This window comes from Hyla sarda, chromosome 4 (assembly GCF_029499605.1).
Source record: "Hyla sarda isolate aHylSar1 chromosome 4, aHylSar1.hap1, whole genome shotgun sequence".
Taxonomy (NCBI): Eukaryota; Metazoa; Chordata; class Amphibia; order Anura; family Hylidae; genus Hyla; species Hyla sarda.
Window position 1 is genome coordinate 391,416,115 of NC_079192.1, and position 13,901 is coordinate 391,430,015.

At 39.0% G+C, this 13,901-nt stretch overlaps 1 protein-coding gene across 29 annotated transcripts in view; it reads right to left on the reverse strand.

Annotated features, from left to right (window-relative positions):
- LOC130267390 (protocadherin gamma-C5-like) overlaps positions 1-13,901 on the reverse strand; it is a 571,493-nt gene that overhangs the window by 252,100 nt on the left and 305,492 nt on the right. The gene's annotated exons all lie outside the window — the stretch shown is intronic.

A 13,901-nucleotide genomic window follows, 5' to 3' on the forward strand; every position in this document is an offset into this window, starting at 1 on the left:
ATATAATATCGTCTTTACCAAAAATATAATACCTGTCTGTGTAGGTGTAAAAGTATGTTTTTGTTTGAGCAATCATTGCATTGGGTAATTATAAGCACAATACAGTATAGATAATTGAACCGTCTATATGCTACTTATATATACTACCTTTTTTAACACAGTTCTTCAGTTTCCATGACCACCTTTCAAGTAACAAGTACCACATTATGAATATCAAGAGGGAGCTGCTATTCTAAAGTAATATGACATAAACAAGGTATATTATTTGGTTATTTATAAAGAAAATCATATAACAAAAAATGTAAGTTAAAGAATATCTTCCACATATTAACCCAAAAAATATCAGCCTTTATCATTTTAGCACAAAACCTTTTAGGAATCATAAATTTATTTTATTGAGACAGTATTTAACTATGCAACTAATGATAGGTTTTGCTACGAGGACCCATCATTACTTGTTACATTACTGTCATCATTGTTTTATGCTCTAACTTGTCCCTTCTCCCATGGCTTCAACAAGCTGAGTTTAAGCCATGCCGATATCCCGAGTCCTGTGACCCTCCTATGTTAAACAATTTATGAGTTTTTTTCTATAAGATTTAAACATAAATTATGTGTTATATTATACATAATACAATTTGACTAATAAGGAAACAATCCATAGACTGTTACTTTAGTTTACATTATAAATGGCCAATACTGTAGTAACTACATGAGACCTCTATCCTAAATGAAACCTTATTAACAAACACATTTAAAGGGGTATTCCAGGCAAAAACTTTATATATATATATATATATATATATATATATATATATATATATATATATCTCAACTGACTCCAGAAAGTTAAACAGATTTGTAAATTACTTCTATTAAAAAATCTTAATCCTTTCCGTACTTATGAGCTTCTGAAGTTAACGTTCTTTTCTGTCTAAGTCCTCTCTGATGACACCTGTCTCGGGAAACACCCAGTTTAGAAGAGGTTTGTTATGGGGATTTGCTTCTAAACTGGGCGTTTCCCGAGACAAGTGTCATCAGAGAGGACTTAGACAGAAAAGAACAACCTTAACTTCAGAGGCTCATAAGTACTGAAAGGATTAAGATTTTTTAATAGAAGTAATTTACAAATCTGTTTAAATTTCTGGAGCCAGTTGATATATATAAAAAAGTTTTTGCCTGGAAATCCCCTTTAATGTCTTTGACCCAATGGAAACCTTAGATAATCACTGGGTGAAAAGAAGGTCCATGATAAATGATCATCTTCACAAAGCATAGACAGGATCTTACTATTATTTTAAAGAGACCCATATCTTACAGATGTGTCTTTTCTTTACTTACCTCTTAATTCACCAGCTTTTTACTTTGGTGACAAATTGGCCCTCATTTATCAATAGTGTTCCATTTCCATATTTAATATCAAGTGTTTTTTCTCTCATATTTTTCAACAGGGTTTTCAAGTAGCACGGACTTTTCAAGCATTACATATGGGCCAAAGTGCACCCAAGTTACCAAATGAATAGGTGAAATAAAAGATCACAGTGAAAAAAAAAACTAAAAAATAGGGCAGACAATTTAATAAATGACTCAGACTGTAATGTGATTTTGGCACATGATATTAATAAAGTTAAATCTTTTTCCTCATCCTTTTTTCACCAATTTATCAGGAACTCTAATAGTAAATGAGGGCCATTGTCTTAGATGTAAATGTTATATTTGTCTATATGTTGATACCCAGTTATTGTTTTGTAAATAAAGGGAGAGATTAATTAAAACATGTGCTGAGGAAAAGTGGACCAGTTGCCCATAGCAACCAATCAGATCACTTCTTTAATTTTTACAAAAATATTTGAAGCTATCTGATTGGTTGCTATGGGCAACTGGTCCATTTTTCCTCTGTACAGGTTTGGATAAATCTGCCCCTATATTTACGTAGCAATCACTGGGTGTCAACACATAGATAAATACAACATTTACATCTAAGATTTATCTATTCGTAAATTTCCCCTTCATTTATTCATAAATTTCCCCTAAAGATTGAAAAATTGCAATCCTTACTGAAACTAAAGAAAAAGTAAGGGTGGACACATCTTTACCTCAAACCTAGCAAAGCACTCTGTCACACAATATAACCAACAAAGTTGGGCTCTTTGAAGTATGCAATCGTTTTCAAAATATTCTGAAAGAATCAACAGAACTACAAATTTCCAAATGTGCTTATATACGTATTTATTTCATAAACAGATTGCTATACCTTATAGTGCAGAGTTTGGTCCCTTTTGGACAGTACCCATTAGTATCACATGTATGTGTAATGTAGATGGAACACAGGGATGTTAGCAGTAGTAATGCAAGTTTGAGTAACAATATTGCTATGATATTCTCTTTATTACCAATAAAATAGAACACAATAGCAATTTAAATGACAAAACAGGCCTCTTGTTCATCATAGACTGTGTGTGTCTAGGTCCCGGTGAAAACTCACATCTAATATGCTTTTAGCATCTTATGCCCTGTGTCCTTTGGTAATGACTGTATAGATATAAATTTGTTACATTATTTTGTATAGTTTATATAATTGTTGAGCATCAATATTTTTATTGTTTTTTACATCTTTTCTTGGGGATACTTAAAGAGTACAATCCGAGAGGGAAAGAATCATCTACAATTAAGTATCTATAAACTATGCATCAAGTTTAAAATAACCAACATGACAAGTTACCTATAAGAATCTTATATTTACACCCACCTATAGTTTGCATTCTATATTTCAGTTCATTCTTAACAGCTGTACAATAAATCCAAGTAGGCACAACCATAGACAAAGGCAAGATATGCTAAATCCCAATCATAAATACAATGTATAAAATTCATTATTATATCATAAGGTATATAAAACACATACAAAAACAAATTATTAACAACTAGAGGAGGCAGGGCATACGCCCTGGCCGCTTGGTTCTAGGGGCACCAGGAAATGAGCATATGAGCTACATTCACTCTATAGGCTACATGAGCTACACTCACTCCATAGGCTGTGGATCCCAGCTGCAATCAGGTTGATGCCCATCATTAACCTTTCATATGCAAAGCACTGAACAGTATTAGCAATCAAAAGATTGCTATGAATAGTCCTTTGCGGGGATGATAAATGAAAAAAAGTTTAAAATTAATAAAAAATGTATACCCTCCCCTTTTGACATGTTATAAAAAAAACTTATGTTAAAATGTAAATGAGTAACTAAACATATGTGATATCACAGTGTGCAGAAAAGTCCAAATTATTAAAATAATAATAGTAAAATAATAAATATATGATAATATATTAATATAATAAAAACTACACAAAAAATACCAACATTCAAAATTGCTGATTTATGCACACATCTCTCCCCCCCAATCCCCCCCCCCCCATGAAAATAAAAAGTGATCAAAAAGTCACATATAGACAAATATGGTATCAATTAAAACTACAGATTATGGTAAAAAAATTCCCCTCATACAGTCCTATATACAGAAAAATAAAACAATCTATATCGGGTCAGAATGGGACAATATTAAATATACTTATTTTGTTTAAAAAGTTTTAAATGCAGCTTAAAATAGAAAAGCATGTACACATGGGTATCATTTTAATAGTATGTAATTTTAAACAACAGAATGAAGAGAACATCTTAGATTTACCATAAACTTCACTACTTTAGGGACAAAAACTCCTAAAGTTGCAAAATTGTGTTTTTCTTTTTAATTTCCCCTCAACAAATAATATTTTTTTGTTGTTGCACCATACATTTCATTTTGAAATTATAGGTGTCATTAGAAAGTAAAATTCATCCTGCCAAAAAAAACAAGCCCTATTATGGGTCTGTGAATAGAAAAAGTCAAAGACATATGGCTCTTAAAATGAAAGGAAGGAAAACGAAAATGCGAAAATGCAAGTTTCCTGTGTTCCCCAAGGCAAAAATGGGCTTTGCCATCATGGTTAATAGGTTTGGGACAAGAGGTATTAGTAAAACTTTTTTACCTGAAAATAGATTCTAGTTGTTGCTTAATTAAAAGAGACAAAAAGTTAAGCTGATGTGACCTAATGCAAAAGATGATAACATGGTATTCTACAATTATATAGAGACTTACATTTTTTGGATCATTCAGTGAATCCCCCTCAGATGAGGCTTCTTGATATATATCCTTTAACTGAGGATAATTTATAGGCTGCACAATACTGAAATCTTGTGGCTCTGGGGCTGGGGGTAAATGAGTTTGGTAACTCTGCCCCTGGGATCCTGGAGGAACCATCCTGACCTCCATGTATTTTAAGGTCCCATCTGTGTTCAGGTACAGAGCTGGCTGATACTGATCTGTGTAGGCTTTGGATTGGGATCCACCAAGAAGACAACAACTACTGCTGTAGTCATAGCTGTCCTTCCTCAGACATCTCACCAATAGTATCATGAAGGTAACAAGTGACACTAAGCTGATGGCCACCAGGGAAATGATTAAATACAGAGTCATATCTGATGGGGGTTTGGAATTTGTCAGGAAGTCACCAGATTTCGGTCTTTCCACTACAACCTCATCTGCTATACTGACAAGTACAGTCACTGTGGTGGATAATGGAGGATTCCCCTGATCACTGATAGAGATGACAAGTTGTTGCTCCATGTTCTCGGTTTCCTGTAATCCTCGTACAGTTCTCACCTCTCCTGTGTGTTTAGACACTTGAAATGATGAATAATTGATGGGGTCAATGAGAGTAAAGACCAACCAGGCATTGTGACCAGAGTCCAGATCCACTGCCGACAGTTTGGTCACCAAATATCCAGCACTTGTAGACTTTGGGATCCTCTCTTGGACAATAAGGTCTTCAGAGTGTTCTGGATAAAGCAGAGTGGGGGGATGGTCATTTGTATCCAGAATGAAGATAAAGACAGGAACAGTGGAAGATAACTGTGGAGATCCTGAGTCTTCTACCTTTATGGTGATCTGTAAAACCTGGATCTGCTCATAGTCAAAGGAACGCTGAGCGTATATATTCCCATCATTAGAATGAATGTAAACAAAGGAGGATACAGAGGAGCCGTCAATATGACTCTCTACTATGGAGTAAACCAGATCAGAATTAACCCCCTCATCTAGGTCAGTAGCAGATACTGTACATAGAAGAGTCCCCGGGTCACTGTTCTCCTTAATGAAAGCATTATAAGTAGACTGTGTGAACACTGGAGCATTATCATTGATATCTGACACCCTGAGGGTGACGCTTGTTTTACTGCATAGAGGAGGAGACCCTAAATCTGAGGCTGCCAGCTCTATAGTGTATTGGGGGGTTTCCTCTCTATTCAGATTCCCATCTGTGACCAATGCATAGCGATTTCTGATTTGCATAATTTTAAAAGGCAAATTTGGTGATAAGTCAAGCTTAATTTCTCCATTTTTCCCAGAATCCTCATCTCTCACATTAATAAATCCTACAATATCCCCAGATGCTGCGTTTTCTGGAATGTCTTTAGCCACTGAGGTAAATGTAATTTCAGGGCGGTTGTCATTCACATCTTCTATTTCTAATTGAACTATACAATTACCCTGTAATTTAGGAAATCCTTTGTCTTCTGCTTTAATAGATAATTCATAATAGCTTTGTTTTTCAAAATCCAAAATTCCATTTATATAAATTTGCCCATTTTGCCCATTTAGAGAAAATGTTTCTCTAGTAGATTCAGGTGTGTGTTCATTATCAAAGAAAAACTGAATTTCCCCATTTGCTCCGTCATCCTGATCTGTTGCGTTCAGTGTTAATATCACTGTTTTCAATGGCAGATTCTCCCTAATACTGATCTTATATACTGACTGATTGAAGACTGGAGGATTATCATTAATATCTAATACAACTATTGTTATTCTGCAGGTCCCTGATCTGGCTGGTTCTCCTCCATCTATAGCTGTGAGAATCAGGGTATGTTCTGCTTTTTCTTCTCTATCTAATACCTTCTCTAGTATCAGCTGAGGGATGAGCGTTCCATCCTTACGATTCTTCACAGACAATGAGAAATAAGGATTTGTATTCAATGTATACTGACTGACACCATTCACACCAACATCTAAATCCTCAGCAATCTCTAAAGAAAACTGAGCTCCAGGACTTGTTACTAATTCTGTGACCTCTATAATACGATCCTCAGAGGAGAATGTGGGAGAATTATCATTAATATCCAGAATCTCTATTTCTAGAGTAAAAAGCTCCACAGGATTCTCAGCCACAACCTCTAACTGCAGTAAACAGCGGGGACTAGATCCACACAGGCTCTCCCTATCAATCCTCTCCTTCACAACCAACCCTCCATTCCCCTGATTTACACTGAAATATTTTTGGTATTTCTCAGATCTCAGATGTATCCTGCGCTGAGAGATCTCTGCACGTTTTATCCCCAGATCCTGAGCTACATTTCCTACCAATGTCCCCGGCTCAGACTCCTCAACAATAGAATAACGCAGCTGCCCAGAGACCCAGCCCCAGCTACAAAGGAGAAAGGAGCAGACTACTTGCCATTTCCAGCACTGACAAAAGCCTCTGATGTCCATATCTTAGGTGATTGTCTTGATATTTGATGTCATGTAGATCCAGTGTAATCCAATATACATGAGGGTCATGTATTCACAGTTCTACCCCAGGAAAAATCAGTAAATCCAAGGAGAAATAACATCCACAGGGCTCTCATCGGAGCAGCAGCTCTTCTTTGTGTGAGAGAAACGATGGGAGGGTGAATCACTGAGCCAGGGGGAGGAGAGCGCACAGCTGACATGAGCACATTCTACAGTATTACTGAAATAAAGGATTGGTCAAGTCTACCCTCTACTGGACAATAGTGAGAATACAGATAATATGCAGAGCAGAAAAAGAAAAAAACAATATCTGAAGAACCCTCCCTAGTCCTGTTAAGAACTTATTGTAGTACTATAGAACTTGTGCAACCAAATTAATCTGAAGTTAAATTATAAATACATTACCAAAAGTATGGTATTTTGCACACACACACACAGAATATATAAATATATATAATAATATATAAATATAGTTTTTTTTGTATTGATCAATATGTTATCACATGGACATATATATGAAGAATAAGTTGTTGATGAATACAGATATACTGTATGTATTTATGTAAACTCTACTTTGAAGCCGTGTATCAAGAATTCTAAATGAGGGACTGTTTGCATATGTTGTAAACTATTAACAAACACTCTGCTTCCCTTGCTACAATCTATAATTTCAAACCTACTTGGGGGTGGGGGGAGATTTATTAAAGCGTGTGCAGAGGATCAGTGGAGCAGTTACCTCAGCAACCAATCATAATTTTATTTTTAAGAAGACCTTTGCAAAATGAACAATTAAATCTGATTGGTTGCTTCTGGCAACTGCTCCACTGTTTGTTTTCACAAGGCTTGATAAATATCATAGAAACATAGATTCTTTACATGTATCGACAGATAAGAACTCTTCAGCCATCTAGTCTGCTCAATAAGTCTCTTCCTATGTGATGCCATTTGGCTAGCGTATATTGTTACTTGTTGATCATGGGAAACCCACTGTATATCCACATGATATTCCAAATGAATGTCCATATCTTTACAGCTTCATCTCTTTAAATGGATATATGTTGGAAGTTCCCTGTTTAGATGATGTTAGCAGCCTGGTAAAGGAACACCTTGGTAGTAGTATAGAAGTCTTGTCAATGTCAACACCATACAGGAGAAGACAATGATTTATTGCTGTTAAACCAACACATGAAGTCTAAAGACTTGCACAGTAAGCTGCTTAAATAGTTTAAAATTGGCAACAGTTCAAAGTGATATGATTAAACTTGGATAGAAACTAATCACCGTGCCTCTGGCTGTTCGGTACTACCCTACTTACCTGGCCGTAGCTGGTAATGCCCCATCTGAACTCTGACTGGCTTACTATTGGCAGTACCCTTGAGACCCTTTTTGAGACAGTTTCAAACTATTTAAGCTGCTTTCAGTACACATTGCTTTAGATCTGATGAAATGTGTATATAACAGCACAAAACATGCTGTCCTAACGTTGTGACAGAATTGTGGTTACGTTAACAAGATTTCCATATTTTCTAAAGTAAAGTGTCTTTATTTCCTAATCCTTTACAGTGCATTTTGGCCACTTCCCTGAAAGGAATTTTGGTGAGCCTGGAGAAGCGGTTGTCCACTTTGGGTTGACATACCACGCATATATGAATGTTGTGCTCCTAGTACAATATCCCAAGTAAGCACAATCCTTAGCATACAAAAATGGCTGTCAGTAACTTTATGGTATTGTACAAGAAGCTTTTTTGACTCCTTTGTTTTATTGTTTTCTATTGACCCTCACCAATTCTAATGTTATGGATATCCTGGCAATATGACATAACACAATGTGATAATGGTACCTGTAATACATTTAACAACCGTATTTATCAGCGTATAAAACGCACTGGCGAATAACACGCACCCCCATTTTAACAGGGAAATTTAAGTAAAAAAGTAAAATGTAAAATAAATGACTTGGACTAAATGCCACATCATCCCCCCCAACTTTTTTTCTTCTGCACCTCAGTTTAGTCCCGTCCCCTCCAGTGCCACATCATTCCTTCCCTTTTATCAGTCCCTGTGCCACATTTACCCCTCTCATCGCCACCCCCATGTCTCATAATTTCCCCCTGTCATAGACCACCACTAGCCATACAGACATTAAGCATTTAGTGCCTCCCCCACCATCATTTCCCCCTGTCTCATCATGTCCCCTATCATTCCCACCTCATCATCCCCCACCCTGTCTCATCATGTCCCCCATCATTCCCCCTCATCATCCCCCCACCCGGTCTCATCATGTCCCCCATCATTCACCCCTCACCATCCCGCCACCATCCCGCCATCCTGTCTCATCATTCCCCCACCCTGTCTCATCATGTCCCTCATCATTCCCCCCTCATCATCCCCCCACCCTGTCTCATTATGTCCCTCATCATTCCCCCCTCATCATCCCCCCACCCTGTCTTATCAGGTTCCCCATCATTCCCCCCCATCATCTCCCCCACCCTGTCTCATCATCCCCCCCTCATCCCCCCCTCATAATTTCCCCATGTCTCATCCCCCCATCATTTCCCCGTCTCATCATCGCCCCATCATGTTCCTCCTATGGCATCCAGTGGTCTTCAACCTGCGGACCTCCAGATGTTGCAAAACTACAACTCCCAGCATGCCCGGACAGCCAACTGCTGTCTGGGCATGCTGGGAGTTGTAGTTTTGCAACATCTGGAGGTCCACAGGTTGAAGACCACTCTTCCCCTTTCCTTACTTGTCTGCGCTTTGGCTGTCTTGCGGGCTGCGGGGTCAGTGAAGCAGATTAGTTACGTCCTCTCCCGGCTTCTCTGTGTGGCATCATGGATGTCACTTTTCGGCGGCAACTACAGGAAATGAAAAGTGACGTGAGTGATACCGCACAGAGAAGCCGGCAGAGGACGTAACTCCTCTGCTTCACTGACCCCGCAAGACCCTCCACCTGACCTGACCTGCCAAAGCGCAGACAGGTAAGGAAAATAAACAAAACTATAAAAAGCAGGGAAAGGGGGAATGATGAGGTAGGGGGGAGGGAGGGAAAATGAAAAGTGAAACTCACTTGTTTTCTCCTGCACTATCCACAGGTACTGGTGAATAGTGCGGGAGACGCTGATTAATCCCTTAAGGATCCTTGACGTACGCGTACGTCATGACACCCCGGTACTTAAGGACCCATGACGTACACGTACATCATGGAGAATTCCGGCCCCCGCCGCGCACCGGGCGGGGATCGGACCAGGATGCCTGCTGAAATCATTTAGCAGGCATCCCGTGCAAACGCCCAGGGGGGTCAGGAGATCAGCGGCCGGCGATGACGTGCGGCTGGATCCGACGGAAGCCGGTGAATTGCCTAGCAACATCTGGAGGGTACAGTTTTAGACCATTATACAGTGGTCTCTAACTGTAGCCCTCCAGATGTTGCAAAACTACAACTCCCAGCATGCCCAAACAACTGTTTGCTGTCAGGGCTGGAATTAGTATTTTTGCAACAGCTGGAGGACCACAGTTTGGAGTTCACTTTGCAGTGTTCTCTAAAACTGTAGCCCTCCAGATGTTGCAAAACTGCAAATCCCAGCATGTCCAAACAGCTGTCTCGGCATGCTGGGAGTTGTAGTTGCGTACCTCAAGCTATTGCATAACTACATCTCCCAGCATGCCGTTCGGCGATCAGTACATGCTGGGAGTTGTAGTTTTGCAACAGCTGGAGGCAGACTGGTTGGAAAATACTGAGTTAGGTAACAGAACCTAACTGAAGGTTTTCCAACCAGTGTGTCTCTAGCTGTTGCAAAAGTACAACTCCCAGCATGCACGGTCTGTCAGTACATGCTGAGAGTTGTAGTTTTGAAACAGCTGGAGGTTTGCTCCCCCATGTGAACGTACAGGGTACATTCACACGGGCAGGCTTACAGTAAGTTTCCTGCTTCAAGTTTGGGCTGCGGCAAACTCCTAGCGGGAAACTCACCATAACACGCCAGTGCGAATGTACCCTAAAAACGCTACACTACACTAACACATCATAAAGGGTAAAACACTACATATACACCCCCTTACACTCCCCCCCCCCAATAAAAATGAAAAACGTATTGTATGGCAGTGTTTCCAAAACGGAGCCTCCAGCTGTTGCAAAACAACAACTCCCAGCATTTCCGGACAGCCACTGACTGTCCAGGCATGCTGGGAATTTAGCAACAGCTGGAGGCACCCTGTTTGGGAATCACTGGCGTACAATACCCCTATGTCCACCCCTATGCAATCCCTAATTTTGTCCTCAAATGCGTAAAATGCTCTGTGGGCGCACAACAAGGCTCAGGAGTGAGAGCGCACCATGTACATTTGAGGCCTAAATTGGTGATTTGCACAGGGGTGGCCAATTTTACAGCGGTTCTGACATAAACACAAAAAAATAAACACCCACATGTGACCCCATTTTGGAAACTACACCCCTCACGTAATGTAATAAGGGGTACAGTGAGCATTTACGCCCCACAGGGGTCTGGCAGATTTTTGGAACAGTGGTCCGTCAAAATGAAAAATGTAATTTTTCATTTGCACAGCCCACTGTTCTAAAGATCTGTCAAACGCCAGTGGGGTGTAAATACTCACTGCACCCCTTATTAAATTCTGTGAGGGGTGTAGTTTCCAAAATAGGGTCACATGTGGGGGGTCCACTGTTCTGGCACCACGGGGGGCTTTGTAAACGCACATGGTCCCTGACTTTCATTCCAAACAATTTTTTTCCCAAAAGCTCAATGGTGCTCCTTCTCTTCTGAGCATTGTAGAAGGACGTCCACACATGGGGTATTTCCATACTCAGAAGAGATGGGGTTTCAAATTTTGGGGGGCATTTTGTCCTATTACCCCTTGTAAAAATTTAAAATTTGAGGAAAAACTAGCATTTTAGTGAACAAAAAAAAAAAACATTTTCACATCCAACTTTAACGAAAAGTCTTCAAACACCTGTGGGGTGTTAAGGCTCACTGGACCCCTTGTTACGTGCCTTGAGGGGTGTAGTTTCCAAAATAGTATGCCATGTGGGTTTTTTTGTTGCTCCTTCCCTTTTGAGCCGTCTACTGCGACCGCCGAACACTTGACATACACATATGAGGTATTTTCTTACGCGAGAGAAATTGGGTTACACATTTTAGGAAGATTTCTCTCCTTTACCCCTTGTAAAAATTCAATAACTGGGTCTACAAGAACATGCGAGTGTAAAAAATGAAGATTTTTCTCCTTCAATTTGCTGCTATTCCTGTGAAACACCTAAAGGGTTAACAAACCTTTTGAATGTCATTTTGAATACTTTGAGGGGTGCAGTTTTTATAATGGGGTCATTTGTGGGGTATTTCTAATAAGAAGGCCCTTCAAATCCACTTCAAAACAGAACTGGTCCCTGAAAATTTTTTATTTAGAAAATTTTGTGAAAATTGGAAAATTGCTGCTGAACTTTGAAGCCCTCTTATGTCTTCCAAAAGAAAAAACATGTCAACTTTATGATGGAAACATAAAGTAGACATATTGTATATGTGAATCAATATATAATTTATTTGGAATATTCATTTTCCTTATAAGCAGAGAGCTTCAAATAAAAAAAAAATGCAAAATTTTCAATTTTTTCATCAAATTTTGGAATTTTTCACCAAGAAATGATGCAAGTATCGAATTTTTTTTTTACCATTAACATAAATTAGAATATGTCACGAAAAAAGAATCTCGGAATCAGAATGAAAGGTAAAAGCATCCCAGAGTTATTAATGTTTAAAATGACAGTGGTCAGATGTGCAAAAAATTGCCGTGTTCTACAGTGAAAATTGTCTGGGTCCTTAAGGGGTTAAAAGGTAGGGCAGATCCGGACAAGGTAGGGCTCATTTTAATCAGCGTCTCCCGCACTTTCCTCCACACCAGTACCTGTGGATAGTGCGGGAGAAAACAAGTGACAGTGCAGGGGGAGACGCCGCTGGTCACTGATTTAAAGTGGCCGCGGCCGTGCTGTTAATACTTAACAAGCAGACGTTGCTGCGGCCGCTTTAAATCAGTGGCAAGAAGACTTATTGGTGTATAACACGCAGGCAGGCTTTTTGCCTTAAATTTTAGTTTTAAAAGTTCGTGTTATACGCCGATAAATACGGTAGATATAGATATGGCTTCTTAAAGAGGCACTGTCATTGTTAAAAACTTTTCATATATTTCAGGACTCATTATAATATGACATTTCCCAATATACACCTGTTAAAAAAAAAAATAATAATTTCACCGGAATTCAAGCTCAAAATAGCCACCACTAGGGGTCGCCTGTCTTTTAGCCAGACAGACTAGTCTAGATTTTACAGCATACTGGATACCGGCCGTAAAGCATACCGGTATCCAGTATAGGAAATTTCTATTGTGTATGCAAAACTACAGATAAAGGATGTGTGGACATGCTGGGAGCTGTAGTTTTACAACAGCTGGAGGCAACACTGCTCTAACACAGTTATTTACAAACATTGCAGCTTCAGTTGTTACTAAACTACAACTCCCAGCATGCTGAAATAGTCAAAGCTTTGTCAGACTCCTGAATGACAAAGAAGTTGATCAGACATTCAGGAGTCTGTGAAAGATGAATGACACACATAGTGACAGCTATGCTGATTAGCATCCAGCTTTACTAGGAGAAGATAAAACAGATAGAACATGTATTCATAAAAATGCTGTACTTTTATCTAAAAAATCCTTGCACTAATTTTATATAGATCTATTCTTATATTTAAACATTTTATCCTGTTATGAATTCACCTTAATGTCTTCTGATTACTGCAGGCAAGATCCAAGTATCTTCCTCTGACACATAACACAGCATAAAACCAGAGAGGAAAGGGTTACAGAGTAGAGAGTACTGATTGGCTGACTGCCCAGGCTTGCTCCTGTGAGGGAGACAGACTGACACGCCCCCTCCAGCCTGCACAATGAAAAAGTAACTCACCAGCAGATAAATTCTTATATCTCTGGATATATAGGTCCGAGACACATAAAAATTATGTGCACATAATCAGGATTGGGTCCTGAGTAACATGTCACTTTTTTTCTTTTTTTTTTTTTTTTTCACTATGACAGGTACGCTTTAACTATGAATAGTTAAGGAACTGTCCAGAGCATGAGAAAATCCCCATAGCAAACCTATGCTGCTCTGGACAGTTTCCGATATGTACAGAGGTGTCAGCAGAGAGCACTGTGGACAAGACAAAAAAGAAAATAATTTCCTCTTTAGCATACAGCTGCTAATACGTACTGGAAGGATTACATTTTTTTTTAAA